This window comes from Tympanuchus pallidicinctus, unplaced genomic scaffold (assembly GCF_026119805.1).
Source record: "Tympanuchus pallidicinctus isolate F22 unplaced genomic scaffold, pur_lepc_1.0 scaffold13, whole genome shotgun sequence".
In the NCBI taxonomy this organism is placed as follows: domain Eukaryota; kingdom Metazoa; phylum Chordata; class Aves; order Galliformes; family Phasianidae; genus Tympanuchus; species Tympanuchus pallidicinctus.
The window spans coordinates 17,398,679-17,417,996 of record NW_026294648.1 but is presented as its reverse complement, the minus strand read 5'-3'; the positions used below and the strand labels follow the sequence as shown (position 1 = coordinate 17,417,996).

At 52.6% G+C, this 19,318-nt stretch overlaps 1 long non-coding RNA gene across 1 annotated transcript; it reads right to left on the bottom strand.

The window, feature by feature from the left end:
• Positions 1-12,035: 12,035 nt before the first annotated feature.
• On the bottom strand, positions 12,036-18,972 carry LOC128075910 (uncharacterized). Its single transcript, XR_008204147.1, has 2 exons — positions 18,923-18,972; positions 12,036-18,829 (listed from the first exon to the last, which is right to left on the bottom strand). It is a non-coding gene; the product is annotated as an uncharacterized LOC128075910 (long non-coding RNA).
• Positions 18,973-19,318: the final 346 nt, after the last annotated feature.

Sequence of the window (19,318 nt, the reverse complement as noted above, 5' to 3'; positions counted from 1 at the left end):
GCTGCTGCAGGAAGGCTCCCAGGAGCCCCAGAGCCCTGCAGAGAGGTGCTGGATCCATCCTGCTGGGATGCTCCTATTGGTTTTCTATTGATTGGCATTTCAGCAGCAGCTGGGGCTTCCCAGAGAGGTGGGGAAGGTCGTGGAGGAACATGGGGTCAAAAAGTCATTTCTACGTGCAAAGAACCATAGAACGCGCATGGAATGGGAGCACAGCCCAGGCATGGAGGCACCTCACCATCTGTGGGAAAGGGAAAGAGGATGAGATGGATGGGATCCCAACCCAGTTGCATCTTGAGATCCTCCAGTGATGGGGACTCATCACAGCCCCACGAGCCCTGTGCTGGTGCACGGTTGTCCCCACTGCACTTCCCTATACCAAGACCCAACCCCTCCTGGTGCAGCTCAGAGCCACTGCTCACAGTTTTCTCCACATGATGGAACATCACAGTGAGTCCAGACCCAACTCCACTGGCCTCGTCCACAGCTGTCTCTGTGGTCCTCCCCTGGACCTTCTCCCCACCATCTGTGTCATTCTTCAGTTGCAGGGCCAGAACCAAACACAGCACTCTGGCTGCGACCTGAGAAGCTCTGACAGAGATCCACATCCAGCAGGACTGGCAGCAGCACTTCAATTAACGCCTCGCTTAAGTGGGAGTTTCAAAATCAATCTATTGACTGAGGTTGGTAATTATCCCTCAGTGTTGAAAAGGAGTTCATTGGTGCACATCACTGCCTGGAACACCCAACCCAGTACTGTGTTCCTACATACTTCCCATGTCATTCTTCCCCTCAGGATGGGCTCTTTGATCCTAGTGCCCAATTGTGGCCATCCACCACTTCTGAAGGAGTTCTCTCAAGCCCTGCTTTGCTCCAGCAGATTCCTAATGCAGAGCTCGCATTGAGCACCAAGATTGCTTTAGGATCCATCTCCTCTTAGCATTCCTCCTATTTCCAGGAGTGTAAGCAGTTCCTGGCTTGCCAAGCTTCCACTCTAGGAGAATTCAAGCCACCACCTGCATCATGGACTCGCCTTGTAGCCCTCAGTTCCAGACACCCACAGCAGCGATGCTCTCTGGGCACTTCCCATGCAGGAGAAGCACCACCAGGTGTCACTGAAGCTAAAGGGTTCTTGGGGCTGAGGACACCCCCAGAGCAAGGAGCAGCACCTCAATACCTCGAGGTGGGTCAGCACGAAGCTGGGGCTCTCCTGAACCAAGCAGGAGGTGCCTCCATCCCCTCTTTGCCATATGTGCCCTGCCTGGGCTCTACCAAGAAGTGAAGACATCACCCTATAGGGTGGGTGGGGGGATCCTGAGCAAGGCCCCTCTGCTCAAGCTTCGCCTCACATTGAAATTCAGTGTTTCAAGCCCTCTTCTAGCAAACTTTTAATGTGTGGCTGTGACTGCAAATGGCCGAGCAGCAGCAGTGCACAACACAGCGATGTATTTAATTAGATAGGGGCTCGTTTATATGCAACATTTATTTTAAAAACGTATTAAATTACCAGCATATTTTCTGCCTGGATTTACATAAATATTCATAGGGCTCGAGGGGGGGGGAGGGGGGTGATGGTGGGGAAAAACTGCCTCTCCCAGAAATAAATAGCGTTGCTTTTCGGGATTGAAATCTGCATTTCTGGAGTGGAAATGAATTATTTATTTACCCTTCTGCTGTGAGACGTGGGCAGCACCAGGGTGGGCTGTGGGCCTCACTCCTTGGTGGCATTGCTGGGTGCTGTCACTGTCCCCTGAGGGTCTCCAGGAGTGTCCCCAGGGGTTTGTGGAGGGCTATTCTTCCTGCTAAGGGTCGTAAATCACAGCATTATGGAGGTTGGAAGAGCCCTCTCAGGTCCCTAAGCCCAACCCTACTGTGGCCATCACTGCATCCCTCAGTGCCACATCCCCACGGCTCACCTCAGGGATGGTGAACCCAACACTCCCCTAAGCTGCCTGCGTATCTTTGCTCTTTGGAGAAGAGAGATTAATTTCTGAAGTGTCACAAATAGGAGACAGGATAAAACATCACACATCAAATCAGCCCCATGGGAGCAGGTGGCACCCTGGCTTTGGAGCATCCCCTCCGAGGGGCAGGGAATGGGAGAACCCACAGGATGGGAGGGCTGAACCTCGTGCCTTTTGCCATGAAAACCAGGGTCACTCACAGGTGCCCTTCTCACAGCCTGGGAGCCCTGAGCCCGGCGAGGGGGGGAGCTTTGAAGAGTCAGAGCTGGAAGCAGCGTGGGCAGAGGAGCTGCAGGGCAGGGGCAGCTATTTCTGATGCCTTTCATTTCTGTTCTGACACACTCAGCTGCTTCTGAGGCTCCCGTGCGTTCAAAAGGATGTTGCTCCAGTTTCTCTTTGGATACAACTTCACTCCCGACTTTCAAAGCTCCTAGGTGAGGAGCTCACATACAAAGCATCCGGGCAAAGCCACCTTCAGCCCCTCACTGCTGCAGGGACAAAAGCCCTGACCCTATCAGCCCTGTCGCCTTCACATTGCACAACATCTCAGCTCCTTCCCACTCCACTCCTGCCCACCTGAAGCCAACGGCTCCTTGGGCAACAAGCTGTTCTTTTGGGTCATACAGCCTAAGGACTCCTGCACAGGTGGGCCCAACACTGATGGCAGTGGATGGATCCCCTCCCATGAGGTGTGTGACTGAGGCTGCAGACAGCAGTCTGCAGTATATTATAGCCCAGCATCTTTTGGCCCCTTCAAACTGAGCATTCCCATCAAAAACAACTGCAGAACGCCTGTGGTGCCTGAACTCTTGGCAGCTTGATGCTCGGTCCCCGGTTAGCTTTAGCTGGTTTTGCTTTTAACATTAGTGATTGTAATTGATATCTGAACACAGGATAACTGCTTCTGGATTGAGCTGCTGTCAGCCTTCATGACAGTTCATTCCATCACAGGATGATTTATGTGAGCTCAGGGCCTCACAGGTACGATTTTTCTGTTTTCCTGCCCAGGAACTGCTTTCATTTCAACCTCAGCACTTCTTCTTGCAGCTAACAAACCAGTGCTCATTTTCTGCCATTTGTTTGCATTAGCACTGGTCTGACTGAGCACAACAGGAGGAATGCGTGCACCTACAGCTGGAGCTGCAGCAACAGCAGAGCCACACACCAGAGGGTTCATCATCCTTTGGTTGATGCTCCCTTCCACCTGTCTGGTCAGGGAGGAGCCCTGGTGGGAGCACCGTGCACAGAGGCACCGTGTTGGTTCTCTTCCAAGCTGTCCCCACGCAGGGTCAGTCACCCCAAGTCACCCCTCAGCAGCAGCACTTCCATACCCAGCGATGACGTGCCATGCAGAGGGCATGGGGTGAGGCACAAGGTGCCATCATGCATGCTCAGCCCTGAGCACTGGGCTGGCGTTACCCAGCAGATGGAGACGCGCAGAGAAAGCCCTTCCCACCCTTCACACAAAGCCAAGAAGCAAAGAAAAGGCCCTCTGTCCTCCTCCTCTTTAGCACTGCTTCTCCCCAGTGCAGGGGAAGCAATTACCCAGCTCTCTCTTCATGCCTGGCATGGAGAGGCTGCTCTTCCACTCTGCACGCACCCCAACACCTTGCTGCAGAGTTAGGGGAGCATCACACCACGGATCTCCTCTCATTCCCTCCTTCTCTGATAGGGATCTGTTGATTTTATCTTCTCTATTTTCCCCTCCAGTGTCCAACACTATTAACCAAGCCAGGCCTGCTTTGCCTTTAGGAGGGGACACAGACCCCAGCAGTCCCTGGGTGTAACACAACTGAAAGCACAGCAATGTCAGCAGAGCAGCAAGGCCCCGGGCTGCAGCAAGAGAGGATGTGCTCAAATGCAACAAGCACCAAAACAAAGAAAAGAAACCACTTACCTCCAAAAGGCACACAGGGATCCCCAACAAGGCACCCTTGCCTCTACTGCCAACCCTTAAATGAGGGCTGGGAAGGGGTGGATCCTTCACTGCATACACCTGAGCTCCCCTGAGTTGGTCCTGCCTTCCCACCAGCTGCCCTGTCACTGCTTCAAGCCATGAATTAGCATTTCTGCTGTATTGTGTTTAGCCCTGAGCCCTCGACAAGCACCTCCTGCCTCTGGTTATAACTGATCTGGATGGTGTTCTTGAATTGATGCTATTGATGTCCCCTCCTGAAGGTCGGTCTGGTAATAAAGTCACACGATGGTATTTATGCTAATATGAACATTAATTACCTGCCATCTTTATGTGTATTAATGGTTTGCTTGTGATGCTCTTTATAGCTGTAATGGAAGGCTGGTGACTGATATACCTCTGCTCTTTATGGAGGTAATTAAGAAGAGAGCACTTTCAGGCATCTATTCACAAACACCCACCAGGACATGGAGATTCCAGCACAGAATGGCTCTGCTCTAAGGGACAAGGACCTCAGCTCCAGCTATTGTGGTGTTGGATGCAATGAGCTTCAAGAGTCCTTCCAACTCAAGTGGTCCTATTTCCCAGAGTACAGATATTCCCATTCTTCCCAGTGGCCACAGGACTTTTTCCCCTCTTTGATTCAGACGCAGCAGCCCCAGAGCAGAGCAGTGCCATGGGGTCCCTCTGACACCTCCCCAATCTGGTGCTTACAGCACTTCAGCCTCCATATCCAAACCAGACACCTATATTTCGTGGGTCAGCCTGGCTCCCAGCAGGAAGCTCACTGCCAGCTGACCACACATCACCGGCTGTTAGGGTGGAGTTCTCAGCAGGGGATGCATCCCTGGGGGGTGTCAGTGCCCCCGAGCACAGCGGAGGGTTCTGGCCATGCACCAGGATCCTTCTTCTCCTCTGGTGTCCCTTCTTCCTTGTGGACAGCTGAGACATCACTGCTGATCTCAGTGCTGGCTGTGTATGGGCTCTTTATCTCCCAGAGGGGCTGGTTGTGTTCTCACAGGGGTGAGGAGAACCCCGCTTGGTGCTCGCCCTGCTGGGGCTGGCTCTCCCGTTCTGCTCTTTGCAGTGGGGTCACGGCTCGCTCCTGTCCTCTTGGGGTGCCCATGGGGTGGGTGAGCAGCGCTCCAGAATGCATTCCCCAAAAGGAATTCCTTCAGCCACTGGGCAGCAAATCTGTGCGATCACACGTCCTCAACCTTCACCTCCCGCCTTGCTCTGCTCACATCAGCTCACCTGGGGCTGTCAGTGAGGCAGCAGAAGCCGTATGAACATCCATCCTGTGCACGGAGCGCCCTGCACCACCCGAGCAGATGGGCAGAGGGGCAGGATTAAAAACCACGCTCCGTTTTGAGGCAACGGAACGCACCGTGCCGAAGCAGAGAGGGAATGAGATCCTCTCTGCCCGCTCAGTATTAAATATTTCACAGCTCGTGGAGTCCCGGCGCGCATCAGCATATGGCAGAGTTGCCTCATTTTTGGCTACTGCGAGAGAATGATTAATTAGTCAGACATTTTTCTGTCGGAAAGGGAAAACATTGCGATGGTTGCGGTTGGCAGCGTGCTGATGTTTGGTGTTCCTGTAAGGAAGAGGAGGATGCACTCGTTGGCACGAGGCCCTGAAATGTTTACCAGCAAACATTCCTCCTTGCTGGCTTAAATGAGAAGACGACACCGTGTGTGTTGGAGGAGCAACGCGTTGGGCATTGGCCCTTAGGAAGGGGAAATTTGGCACGGCCGTCTCCCACTGCAGCAATGCACCTCTCCAACTGTAAATGGAAACACAGAGTTTGGAGGAAAGCAACTCTGCTTTCACTCCCAGGAAGTGAAAATAAGAGCTGGAGGGGTTTGTAACAGAGCGTCGTGGAATGCAAATGGAAGCGCAGGTGTCCAAAAGCGTGAAAGGGGACGGGAGGAGCGAGGTACAGTGACAGCTGAGGACAGGATGGAGCTGAGCCAATGTGCTGCAGCGTGCACAAAGGCCATGGCACGGGGCTTAGGGACAGGCAGGTGGCACCAGGACAGCGTGTCATTCACATCTCCTCTCGTGGTCTGGGTGAGAGGACAGATGGTGTGTGCCAGGATGGCCAAGAGCAGCAGGCAGCTGAGACTCACCTGAGTGCTGAGACTCAGCGGGTCCTGAGGCAGAAGGTCATCCCCTGCAGTAAGTGCTGGCCTCCTCAGAGGTGTAAAAATCTGTCTGTTTGGGGAGTGTGTGTAATGGGGAATGGGAGCAGGCAGCAAGCACGGCCACATCAGAGCACAGAAACATTACATTTAGAGGTTTGGGGGTGGAAAAGAGCAGTGTTGCACTGGCACGGGCTGCCCAGGGAGCGAGGGGATCACCTGGATGTGCCCCAGAGCCGTGGGGATTTGGCACTGAGGGATGGGGTTGGGCATGGTGGGATCTGAGAGGTCATTTCCAGCCTCAGTGGTGCTGTGGTTCTATAAAAAAGAGGAGGCTCTCTGTCAGATGAGGTCAGCAGGGATGCACAGTGATGCAGCAGGAAGCTCTGAGAGATGCCCATGGAAAGCAATCCCAAGGGTTGGCTCAAGGCAGAATGCACAATCCTATGGTCCTGACAAAGCACCTGAGCCCTGGAGTCACAGGATCACGAATCCTAGAATACCCCAAGCTGCTTGCTTTTCCCTTGCTGGATAAGTGGTGGCAAATCAGGTCGTGTGGAACTAAATGGAGCATTAACTGTTCTTCCTTCAGAGCTCCCGCTGCAGCCTCTCTGGGGAAATAAACGCTGTTCCAAAACGGGGCTGGGGTCAGATGCTGCTCACCTCTGGGCTTTGCAGAGCTGTGGGGCTGGAGGAAGCTGCTGGCAGAGGGCAGAGTGTGAGGATGGGCAGAGGAACAGTCCCACAGGATCCAACCGGTGCCTCATCGCTGGGTTTTAAACCCCGGATTGCTATTTCTCCCTCTCCTGTAAGCCATGAAATTCAGGTGAAGGAGCCAACGCTGCTTTGGCAGCACCACAAAGCAAGGGCCAGCCCCAGGGACGGCAGAGAAGGAGCTGCCCTCAGAGCAGCTCTCCTCCCGGACCAAGAGTCTGCCTTTTGGGAGAAGCAGCATCTGCCTCATCAGACACCTGGAAAGAGCTCCGTGATGCAGCCCAAGGTGGGGTGCGGGTCTCCCCAGGAAGCGGGATGCTGCGTGATGGGATGGAGTGGGATGGAGAGGTCCTGAGGGCACCTGGGCTGAGGAAAGCTCCTAGAAAGAGCCAGCCCAGCTTTGGAGTGAGCAGTTCCCACACACAGCTCGGCACGGAGCTCCCTCCTGCTCTTGGTGCTCCTGGGAGAAACCTTACCAGTGGGAACAGCGCGGAGCAGGCGGGCCGAGGCTCAGTGCCAGGGAATGGATCCAGGGAGTGAGGTCAGAGGGTGGGACGCAGCTTTTGGGCACACGTGCCAACCCCCGAGCTCTTCCCTTCCCACTCTTTTCCCATGCTGCCCTCCCCATGGACCTGCTGGCACACGCAGCCAGTGGGTTTCCCCCCAGTTCGCTGCTGCATTGATGGGGCAGCGCATCCTGCTGGCACAGCCCCATGTGCAGAGCATTAGTGAGATGCAATTGACTGCCCTGGTGCTTATTGCCAGGGGGAGTTAACAAGGTTAATCACCAAGTCCTGAGTCATAAAAACAAACCTATATGAAATAAAAGACCATCGGGTGATTCATTGGTGGAAGTGCCTCCCCTGTTCCCAATGAAAGCGCTCTCAGCCATCTCCATGGCGTTGTTCCTTTCACTTCCATGGCTTTAACTCACAGACCATCACTGGAGCCCCAGGACCCACTTCAGATGGGGTGCTGCTACTGCAGGAATAGCTCATCCCAGGTCAGGGGCACAGCCTCAGTGCCTATAGGTGCCATCTGCAATAAGGCCGCAGCGATGCATCGCTTTTTTCCCCCTCTGGTCCTCTCCACTTCTTTCTGTCCCATCTAAAGGTGGGCGGTCTGCATCCAAACACGTTTATGTTGTTGTTTTTTGGTTTTCTTTTTTGATGGTTCACTTCAAACATTTCTTCACTCAACCTCCCAGGTGTCTTCTGAGGCTGCTCAGTCCTTTCTGAGTGTCACAGCAGGCTGAATCACTGTGCTGTGTGCACGAGGCACCTTCTCACAGCACACATCCCTACCAGATGTTCTGCAACAACCCCAAACTCCAGAGCTTGACTCCCAAGGAGCTCTGCCTGCATTCACAGCAATAAATCCCTCTGGCAGTCAAAACTTGGCTTGGAAGGAGCTGGGGCTGGGCTGATGGTTGGCTTCTGGGAAGGTGGCCCACGGGTGAGCAGAGGGGTCCCCACTCCTCGTGCAGGATCTGGGCAGCCATGGGTACCCTCCATAAGCTCCCTAAGCTCCATCCTTGGACGAGCCCTGGGTTTGGATGGAGCTGTTTCAGACAGATCCTCTCTTTCACTTCGTTATGCAGCGCGAAGAGGGAACGGCTTCCAAGCTTCTGCCAGCACCAAATGTGTGTTTGCACAGATTGGAAAGGTTACCTGGTTTCGCTCCATCTGAGATGGGTTATTTACTATAAATATGTTTGCGCTGGAGTCGTGAAAATTAAGGCATGTTGATTGAAAACCTTACAGCAGATGTTGGGGCGTCCCCCAGGAAACTGTCAGAGGCGTCTTTTGGTAGCATGGAAGTGACACTTGCTGCAGAAACAGTTTGGGAAAGGAGCTGTGCTGGGGGGGGGGGTTGTGCTGCTGGCAGGATATCGGGTCCCCGTTTGATGCATTAGGCAATGTGTTAAATTTTAATCAAAAGCACATTTATTATACATGCTAGTCAAAAAAAGAAGACAGAAACAGCAACCAGCCGGGGCTGCTGCTACTCATCAGCTTCCTTAGAAATGGCTGGAGAGAATGGGGAGTGCGTGTGGGCAGCAGGAGGACTCTGAATGGTGCTGCTGTTAGCGCTGCTGACCTGAGAAAGGAATAGGCTTTCTTCTCCAAGAGAGCAGTGATGCACAGCACAGCTGCCCAGCGGGGTCACCATCCCTGGAGGTGTCCCAGAACAGTGGGGATGTGGCACCGAGGGACGCGGGGATGGCACAGCGGGGTGGGCTGGGGTCAGAGTGGTGGAAGAAGGAGCGGGGTGTCCGTGGCTCTGGGGGGGACTGCAGGGGAGCAGAGGCTGTGGGCTCGCTGCTGGGAGTCACGTTCTTTGTGCGGTGCGGGGCCACGTGGGTTGATGGGGGCTGGAAATAAAGCAGGCGGTGATTTATGGGGAGGGGGGAGGGCTGCTCGTAAATCAGGTAATGTTTGGGAGGAGGTGAGGTGGTGATGCAGAGATCTCCGCTTTCCGATGCAAAGCCGGGAAAGGAAAATTAAGAAGAAAGAAATGAACGGGGAAGAGCTGGTGGGAGGAGAGCAGGCCTGGGATCAGGTATCTCGCTGTCAGTGGGAATGGTTTTCAGCGAGAAAATGATTGCAAACTGCTGCATGAGTGGGATTTCACCTTGTCAGATGGAACATAAAGCTGTGGGAAGGGCTGGGCGGGCTGCAGCCATCATTGGGCAGATGCTGTGCGCAGCAGCACGCTGGTTTCTGCGTCCCCTGCATGGATGCTGTTAAAGATAAACAAAGTACACAGCCTGCATCGCGTGGGAATCTTCATGGAAAAGCTGTTCCTCTACGTATGTGCCTTCCCTGTGCAATGCCATCCAGAAATGGGTATCTCAGAGGATGCTCGGGGAGGGGGTGAAGCAGGAGCCACAGCTCTGCCAGGGTGACCACGAGCCATGTGGATCCAGAGGGAATTTCTTCTGCACATCAGGTTGACGATGAGCTTCTTCAAACTGCACAGCCTGAAGGCACACAGCGCCCCGTGCCCAGCTATTCCCTAGATCTGACCCAGACCCAGAAGATGAGCACCATGTGGAAGGAAGCAGCCACTTGAGTTCTGCTGGGGACCAGCAGAAATTGCAGGCTGGGTTATAAACACATATAAATATAATAAGAATATAAGCATGGTGTGTTTATATTACAGACTGATACAACATAAACATGCTGTGGTTTATGGCCTGCCAGCATCTGTCGAGCCCCCAGATGATGTTTTCTCTCCTTATGCATCTCTCTTTCTCCCTGGGCCACGGGGAGGTGCCCAAATCAGCCACTTGGAGTCCTTCACCGTTACATTTTAATGTCAGCGCTGTTGTTTCCCCACTCCCAGGACTGAATTGAGGTGAACTTGAATAGCCCAGAGAGCCTGGCTCCCTGCAAACTTTCTTCCTCCAAAGCACTCCTGTGCACCGCATTATTGAAAGCATTTCCTCTGTCTCCATGCCAAGCACGCTGCGGCTTTCTCTAGCATTAATGAGCCTAGGTCAGAGCTAGCTAAGAGAGGTCTTGAAACGCAGCCTTCCAAATTGGCTCTGCTCTGTGCCCATGTGAAGGCAAAAGGGCGAAGGGAGGCTGTGAGGGCTGGGATGAATGGGGGGATTGTGCCCAGCTCCTAACCCCAGCACGGCCCCGATGCGCTCTGCTCGGCGTTCAGCCCTGCCCTGTCCTTGGGGCTGCGCTGCATTCTGGATATCTCTGAGCCCAACAACCCCCTTCGTGCTGCACCACAGGAACTCTGTGTTAATTAGCTGTAAGGGACAGACGAGCTGCCTGGGCTGGGGTGCTGTGGGATGAGCTGTCTGCAGCCGGCGTTGCATAATGTGGGTATTTTTAGCACTGCTGTGCTCATCCCCACCGGATGCAGCAAAAGAGAATCAACTGTGCCGAGTGACAAACAATGCCCAGACCTCACGGGAGGAGGGATGGAAGAGCAGGAGGAGCCTGAACTGGGCTCCCCAGTGTCTGCTTCCCTGCAGCTGCCAGGCTACAAGGGCAGCATGCAGCCAATGGTGGCACCAGCTCTATGGCTTCCCGTGCCACGTTTCCACTTGGCCGTCCCAACACAAGCGCTGGTTCAATGATGCCATTTGTTAAGACTCTGCCATTGACCTGAAAGATGGTGGCCCTGCATTACCCTGCTGGTACACAAAGCACACAACACGTTCTGCAACAATGTCTAGGATTGGATATTAGGACAAATTTCTTCTCTGAAAGAGCAGTGATGCACAGCACAGCTGCCCAAGGAGCGGTGAGGTCACCGTCCCCAGAGGTGTTCCAGAGCCATGGGGATGATGGAACTGAGGGATGTGTTGATGGGCACGTTGGGGTGGGCTGGGGTTGGACATGGGGATCTGACTGGTTTTTTCCAGCCTTAGTTTGCAGACTGTAAAACCTGCATCTTTGCAAGGACGTGGCCCTCGTTGCATCAAATGGCTGAGACGATGCGCTGCAAGAAGTTACCCCCTCCAAATTAAAATTAGGGTAATTCTGACTTGTGGAAGGGCATCATCTGCTGGCAGACCTGTGTGTGTGTTAGAAAGACCTTCCCAGCAACGTGTTTTCAGGGAAATGAGGCTTTCCCAGTTGGCAATCACAGCATTGCTCATGCCTGACAAACTGGCAACGTGTGAGTAATTATCTAATTAACCTCCACTCAGCAGAGGCAGTAGCGACGCATCCCTCCTGCTTCACTAAAACTGCCCATTTCCCAGTGGGTTTTGGTAAATTAGGAGGGAAAAAGAAAAAAAGAGGAGGAACAGCCTCCCATGCAGGGAACCAGACGTAGCAACACCGGTGACGTGCCACAATCGTGATGAAAGGGGCTGAAGCAAGGACTAACAAGGCTTTTAGATCTGAGGGGACACCGATGGCCATGGCAAGGCAATAGCAACGTGAAGAGAAGAGACTGCCAGGCCCTGGCTGCACAAGCAGGTCCCATGGAGGAGGTGATGGACGTGAGCTGCAGAGCAATGCTGAGGAAAGCGATCCGGTATGGATGGGAGCAACCAGCCCTGGGTTGGCCAAAGTCAACCTCGGGTCAGCAGGAGGACCAGGACAGCCCACATCTCAGGCACGTTAGAGAAAGAAGATCCATTGGAATTGGAGAGATGCTGTGTGAGGACTGCAAGGTTACCAAAGGAGATGGCATTTATGTAAGAGATAAGTGACAGAGGACATCTGTGGGCTGGAAGGGACCATGGGCAGAGGGAGATGCGCTCAGGGGTTTAAAGAAATTTTGGCAGCTTCTTTCCTCCTCTTTTTCTCCCCGTGGCAAAATGCTAAATGCGGAAAGCAGAAGGAATAAGAGATCCTGAAGGTTCTTAGGCATAAAGACGAAACCACAGCGTCGTGTCAGTAGAATCATGGAACAAATCAGGTTGGAGCAGACTGTGTTTGGTCTGACGTGACGCGTGGGAAGCTCCGGGTGGGAGGAAGAGGTGTCTGGAGGTCTCTGGTCCCATTCCCTGCTCAGAGCAAGGCTATCTGCTGCACAGGGGATGCGTGAGCATGCAGTGAGAGACCAAAATGAGATTGCAAACAGCAGCGCTTTCCGGCTCCGGTGATGCTCATTATCACTCAGTGCAATGCCTTGCTATAATTAAAGCGTGCCTTCCATGTTGTGATTAATTTCTTTTCTAATTAAGTGAGCTACGTGGTTACAGCTTGTTATTCGTGGGCAATTAGCAACTTTTCCTTCCTTTGTGTATTTAATATGCCATATTTATGTTTGTGCTGTGTTCCAATGGCCCCACGAGCACTGCTTGGACCACTTGAAGGATCCTGGTGGGTCCCATTCCAAAGAGCAGCTCCTGAAGGTTGGGACAAGGTGATCTTTGAGGTCCTTCCAACCCAAGCTATTCTATGGGCCTGTGATTTATGGAGGAAGGGTTCTACTGCTGGGTTTCTCCTGAATCATCACTATTTTTAGAGTGGAAAAAAAACCCCACAGAGCCCTGAGTTTGAAGCCATCCCATTCTGGGTGGATGAGTGCAGCAGCTTCAGCAGGGATTGTTCAGCAGGGATTGCTCCAGGGAGGCTGCCCAGGAACACAGAGGGCACCACAGAACGGTGGCAGAGGAAGGGACAGGAGACACCCCCAGTCGATCCCCTCGCTCAAAGCAAGACCCAGTTTGAAGCGAGACCCCATTGCCATCAAGGCCAGCTTCTTCAGAGGCTGAGCCAAGTCTGCAGGCTGGAGGAGGTCACACAGCCCAAATCGATGCCAGCTGGTGCTGTGCTGGTTTAACTGGGAGAACTGCCTATGGAACAGCTGGCCCTGGAAGTCTACAAAACCCTCCATAGTGAGAGCGCTCCATCCCTGCTCTCAGCTTCTCTCCTAAACCAGCCACGACCTGCAGCCCCATCCTCAGCAGAGCCTCAGTGCCCCACCAGCCCCAGGGAGCAGCTTTTGCCCTCATGGCAGAGACCCTCCAGCCCCACTCTGTCTCCCCACAATCCCTGGGCTCACAGGCTCTCCTCCAGCCCGTTAGCACAAGGCTTCCTTTCACTCCCTCCTCACAGCGACGTGCCTGGGCATTTATCTGCATCACTGCTTTGTGCCCCAGGGCCACCCACACCACATAGTTTTCCACAGCTGATGCTCAGCACACAGAACAGCTTTTGCTTTCTGTAGGGTTCTGCTGTGAAATGCCTCCCGTGGGCTCTCCTGGCTCATTCAGACTTCACCTGTCGGGGCTTCTGGAGTATTTATACCAGATAATTTCAAGTCACTTCACACCCTTCTGTGTCACGGTGCTGCTTTTCTCTACAGTGTATTATTATTCCATCACTTTCAATAATAGATCAGCAACAGAGCCATTACTCAGCACAGCTGCCACCTAACTGCTGTGCCACCAGGCTGGGTGCTCTCTGCAGGGCCTCACAGTGCTCCTCTGCTGTTCATCACTGCTCGCTGTTCCAGGGGCACCTTCCTGGTCCCACTGCATCCCACAGCCACCCAGGCCAGCAATCAGCAGGCAGATGTGGCCTGGAGCTCATCAGACATGCTCATGTGGAAAAAATGCCTCCTGTTTATCCCTGTGCAGAGACACTGCTTCCTGAGCTGTGCTTTTTTGCCTTAAATACAACGCCCCGGTGCAATGACATCGGAAGAAGCTGGAGCAGTTTGCAACCCATCCAAGCCACGCTTGCCAGTGCAATGAGATCACCCAGCAATTGCTCCCTGATTTGCTTTCTGTGCCATTTCTGTTCATTGCATCCATGGGCAGAGCAAAGCAGGGAGGGCACCAAGCACGGGCAGCCCTGGTGCTGCAGGTGGGAGATGCGGCCTCAGAGGAGGATGAGCCTTTCCCCTTCCTTTAATTTAAAATTACAGGTGCTCAGAGATGAGCGTGCGGCTCCAGGGAGTTCTCCATCCGAAAAGCTGCTGAGTGGATAAGTGGTTTGAAATGGTTGATAGGAAAACTGGGGCCCGACGCTCTGAGGAGGAGGAGTTGTGATGCCTTTCCATTTGAAGAAGCGCTCAGCAGCGAGCGAGGAGATCAGCAGAAGCAGCAGCAAAATTGTTTGAAGTCCTCTAAGTACATATAAATGCATATGGCTGTACGGGCAGGGAGAAAAAAGGGGAGGAAATGAGAAGGCTGCTTTATTTTTTTTCCTTCTCTCCATGGGTAGATGAGCTTAGTTTGAACTTCTCATCAGGTTCTGTAATGAGGTTTTATCCCCTTTTCTTTGGAGGTGTCAGTGGGATGAGGATTTTCTTCCCCCACTTTCAGCAGCCCTGCTCTATCTCCCACCCCGATGCTGTGCTGAAGCACTTCACCTGCTTCTTTCTGCATGCCTCCATTTACATTCTCAGTCCCAGGCTGCTGTGTGTGCCTTACACAAGCTCTGAGCCCAGTGCCTTCCAGAACCTTTTCCCACCCATTCCTGCTGCCCCTGCTCCAACAGAAGCAAGCCATAGGGACCAGCTGTGAGACTCTGACTCCTCTACCAAGCAAACTTGGCTGTGAGCAGTCCCTGGGGCCAAATCCTGCTCAGGTTCCTTTGCTGCCCTACCAACGAGGGATGCTCCCATCAGCTGGCTCAGAATGCCCGTGTGAGGTTGCTCTTGGTTGGTCACCCCCTTTCCATAGCAGGGCAGCGGTTGTGGAGCTGGCACTGAGCAGAGCTGGGTTCATCCAGGGACACAGCAGAGGCACTGCTCCTTCCCATGCGATGGAAACAACTCCTATTCCAAGTGCCTCAGTCCATTTCAGCATTCGTTTTCCTGCACTCATGCTGCATGCCAAGCACGCTGCTCCCCACTCCACGCATTCAGCTCAAGGCCTCCTCTCTAATAGCCTTGGTTTTACCTGTGCAAAGCAAAGAGATCTGGCTGATGGCTCAGGAGATGCAAGGGATGCTGCATGGCATTGTCATCATAGAGACAAATCCTAATGGCATCCTGCAGATGGATGTGAGAGCAGAGGAGGTAATGATGTCCCAGGGCACACCCCTCCATGCTACGCTCCCATGTACCATTAAGTCCTGTGCACACTCCAAGATTAAAAAGAGAGCAGTCTAATTAGAGCCTACATAAATTTGGATCTCCTAAAATATGACTGATTAATAATGCATCATACTCCAGCAACAAAGAGCTGTAAATCCCCCTTGCCATGGCACAGCATGCTGCATGCCATACCAGGAGCTGCCAGCAACTCCAGGCTCCTAAATCACATCCTAAATCACATTTGCTTAGGTTCATCTCCAATAAACCAGAAAGCCTTAATTCTCTGAGTTCAATAAATAACATGTCTGTCTTGAGCACAGCAAGTAATTCATTGCCTCCCATGCAACCAATGGTTCAAAGAGCCTCGTTTAGAGCTATTTACAGGGGATGACTCTCCCATGTTCTAGGGCTGATGGTGGAGTCTCTCATTTGCCAATTACTGGGTAAATCTGACCATTAATTAGAGGAATAATCACCGCTTCACGTCCCTGCAGTCATCCTAACGTGGAAGAAAACAGTCATTCTGCTTGGGTTGCGGGAGGATGCTGGGCTCTAATTGGGTCCCAGACACAGAGAACAGGAGCAGGGTTCTGAGGCTGCTTTGCACACTGAGCCCATTGTGAAGAGGTCACTGTCTGGCTCTGGTGATGCTCACCAGGAGCTGGGATCTTGCTGCTTGGTGGCCTGCTCCTGCCCCCCAGCAGCCAGCAATGGGGATGCACCCCCCAGCCATGGTGCGTGCTGCTGGTGCTCTGCTGAAGGAAGATGGATGCTCCAGCTGCAGGCTAACAGCTCTTGGCTGGGCGATATCCAGAGACAGAGTATTATAAATAACAGGAGATGAGCAGCACTGTTGGTGCTTCAGACTCCTCTGATGTGCTCGTTAATGTCTGCAAATGAGCTGCACTCAAGTGTTTAGCAACATCAAGTTGCAAATGTCGCCAACAGAGAAATCTAAATCTTTAACTGATTTTAAAAGGCTTTAAAATTGCAGGGCTCCCGTTCACACACAATCCAGAGGAGTGTAAATAACACACAACTTATTTTTGTGCTTCGCCCTTCATTGGGAAACAGGACAAAGCTCTGTACAGCTCAGTGCAGAAACTGCAGGGAGGAGAGGGAGAATTGGAAGGGAGACGCAGTGGAAAAAAGCACAGGCAGAAGACCAGGCAGGATAGAATGGCTTCATGGGAAGGGAACTCCATAGAGGTGTTGGAGAAGAGGTGGTTCCCTAGAGGCACGAGGGCAAGGAGGGTCTGAGCACTCCAAGAGCCACTTGCCTTCCATTGCCCTGCATTCCCACTGCGATTTGGCAGGTTTAGGGCTGCCCTTGCTCTTTGTCAAGCTTGGCAATAAGAGCATGCAAATTCCACCAAGGCATCCAAGATACTCCCATCTTGCTCCACAGCTGGCTGGCTGCCCCAGAGGTGCATCTCCATAGAGATGTCTTCACTGAGCCATCAGGCTCTGAGGAGGGCAAAGAAAGCTGAGCCTGCTGGATGTGGGAGTGAGAAAGTCTTCTGGCAGGAAAAACCTGGGACTGCAGCAAAGAGGAGAGCAGGGTCTCCTATGGCCCAACAGCTTAAACCTTCCTTGTTCAGATCATAAAAATCTGAGAATGATTACAGTTGGAAAAGAGCAAGGACATGAAAGCCAATGGTGATGCACATCCACCAGGTACAGATCTGCTATGGGGCCGGATCCCATTGCTTGTGAAAGTCTTTGAAGGCAGAGGTGGAGAACTTTGGGCCATTGGCAGCCCAGAGAGCGGCTGCCCTCATGATCCAGATTTCCAAAGGCATTGATGGCTCAGCGTTGGATGGGGCTTGGCCCAATGGCTCTTTGTCAGGGAACAGAGGTGGGGTGTCATGCAGATTTGTGGTGGGAGAAGTGAGCATTTGGAAGCATCTCTGTGCACTGAAGGAGGGGTCTGAAATCAACGAGAGAAGAGTCGGTAACGCAAGGGCAGAGAGCTGCTCTCAGAGGAAGAAAGGACAGAGCCCCACATGATGCAAGGAGGAATACCTGGCACTACAGCAGAGCTGCAGGGCTGGGCAGAAAGGCTTATAGGGGACAGCAAGCTTCACTCAAGGCTTCCTTACTGCGGGCTGGGCTGTCCTTACTCTCCAGTCCCTCTCTAGGCTCCCCAGTTGGGGCTCCCTGTTCTTGGATGATGGCACTGAGACTTCTTACGCTGCCTTTCCAGCATCCCAAGCTTTCATTCAGTCTTCATCTGCTCGGATCTCCTTCTTAAGAGATGGTGGAGGTTCCAGGATCTTTTTCCCCATAAAAGGTTTTTTGTGGTCCCTCTTAGCCTGGGCTACTCTACATCCTGCCGTTGGGATGAAACAGTAAAACAATGCAGCTGACCTTGCGCTTTGAACTTAGAGAAAATCCACAAAACACAGAATTAGTTCTCAAGAAAATATCACTACGGACACTCACTAAATGGAAATGGAAAAGGTGATGCCTCCTAAATCTTCTCCTGATGTGCCTCAAGGCTCTCCCACCAGCACTGCTAAGCATGGAGGCACCAAGAGAGCAAGCATCCAAAAGCAGTAGGTGAATTGGAAGGGGAATGCCCTGTTCCTTGCTAACTCCTGTTCATTTCTGACCTGTTACATGGCTTTCTGATTCTCTGGGGCATGTCTGCACAGCAGCAGCTCTGTTGGTGTCAGACAACCTGCCACACCAGCTCTTTTAGGTGCTAGGTTCCTCCGCTCCTCGCCCAGCTCCCAGGTTGTCCACCTCCAGCTTTCATCCAGTGTGCTATTCAATTAATTAAATACTCTCTCCTGCAGATTGCTGGCTGAGGGTGACACACGTTTAATGAACAGCTGCAGGTCCCTAATCACATTGGCAATTAGGAGTGTAATTAGAGCACTTGCAAATGGTTTTCATGCTGATAAAACATGACAGGATAGAACGCTTTCACTCACTGTCAGCTGTCAGGCAATCTGTTATCCATCTAATGGCAATTTAATTACAAATTCCTTCATCACCTTCATTTCCGGTTGCTCTGGGCTATGGCTTAGCATCTCTTGGGTCAAACAGCATGACCCAAGGAGTGGGATTTCAGGATGACCAAGGAGCTCTTCCCTCCACCTGCTTCGGGATGGAGGTTGTTGCAGTGGCCAAGAACCTGCCCAAAGGGTCGTGAAGCAGCCACAACATGGTGAAGGCTCCCTTCGTTTCACCTTTGTCTCCAAGGCTTCGTGAGCTAAGGCAGCACTGGGAATCAGTGCACACATAGGAGGATCTGCTCACCTCGTCTCTTGCAGACCAGAAGGGTCCCACCTCACTGGGGAACCGTGCAATGATGGTGGCCCCAAGGCTTCCGAAGTTCAAGGCACTGGGCTTGAATTTTGGGTGGTCCCATGTGAAGCCAGGAGTTGGATTAAGTGGTCCTTGTGAGTCCCTTCCAACTCAAGATATTATGTGATTCTGTGATACAGCTGCTCCCCATAACCATCTAAGAGACATCTGATGTGCCCCAGCCAACAGAAACCATTTGTCTCAAAGTCACACATGGAGACAGCGAGGAACAGAACAAAGGACTTCTAGTGACAACTTAATGACAAAGATCCAACAAGCAACTGCCACAGAACAGGTACTTAAAGACAATCTGTAGGGAAAGGCAGTGGCAGATAACCAGCTCTGAATTAGCCAATAAAGGGAGATGGTCACAATCCAGTTAAAGAAAGAAAGATTAGCTTACCTGCCCCAAAGACCAGGGCTCACCAGATACTCCACCAGAAGGGATCCCTGCATAGAGAACCTTCCCCTGGGGCAGCCAGCCCTTAAATGAGACTTAGGGAGGGGTGGAACCTGGTTCACACGGGTGAATTGCTTCCACCTGTGCTCCCAGGGCTGGCTGTGTCCCTTCCCAAGGTGCTCAGGCATTGCCTTGGCCATTTCCATACATGCTAGAACCCAAATGTCACCCGAAACACAGAACCCACCAAAAAGTGGTGATGCCTGCATGTAATGCTGGTGAATCCACAGAGGCAATTGTGGCAATTGCATTGCTCTCAAACCTTACAGCTGGTGCTTAATTCACCTGTTAAAGCTGCACTGATGCTGCAGAGCAAAGAGGCACAGGCTCTGGCTGCAG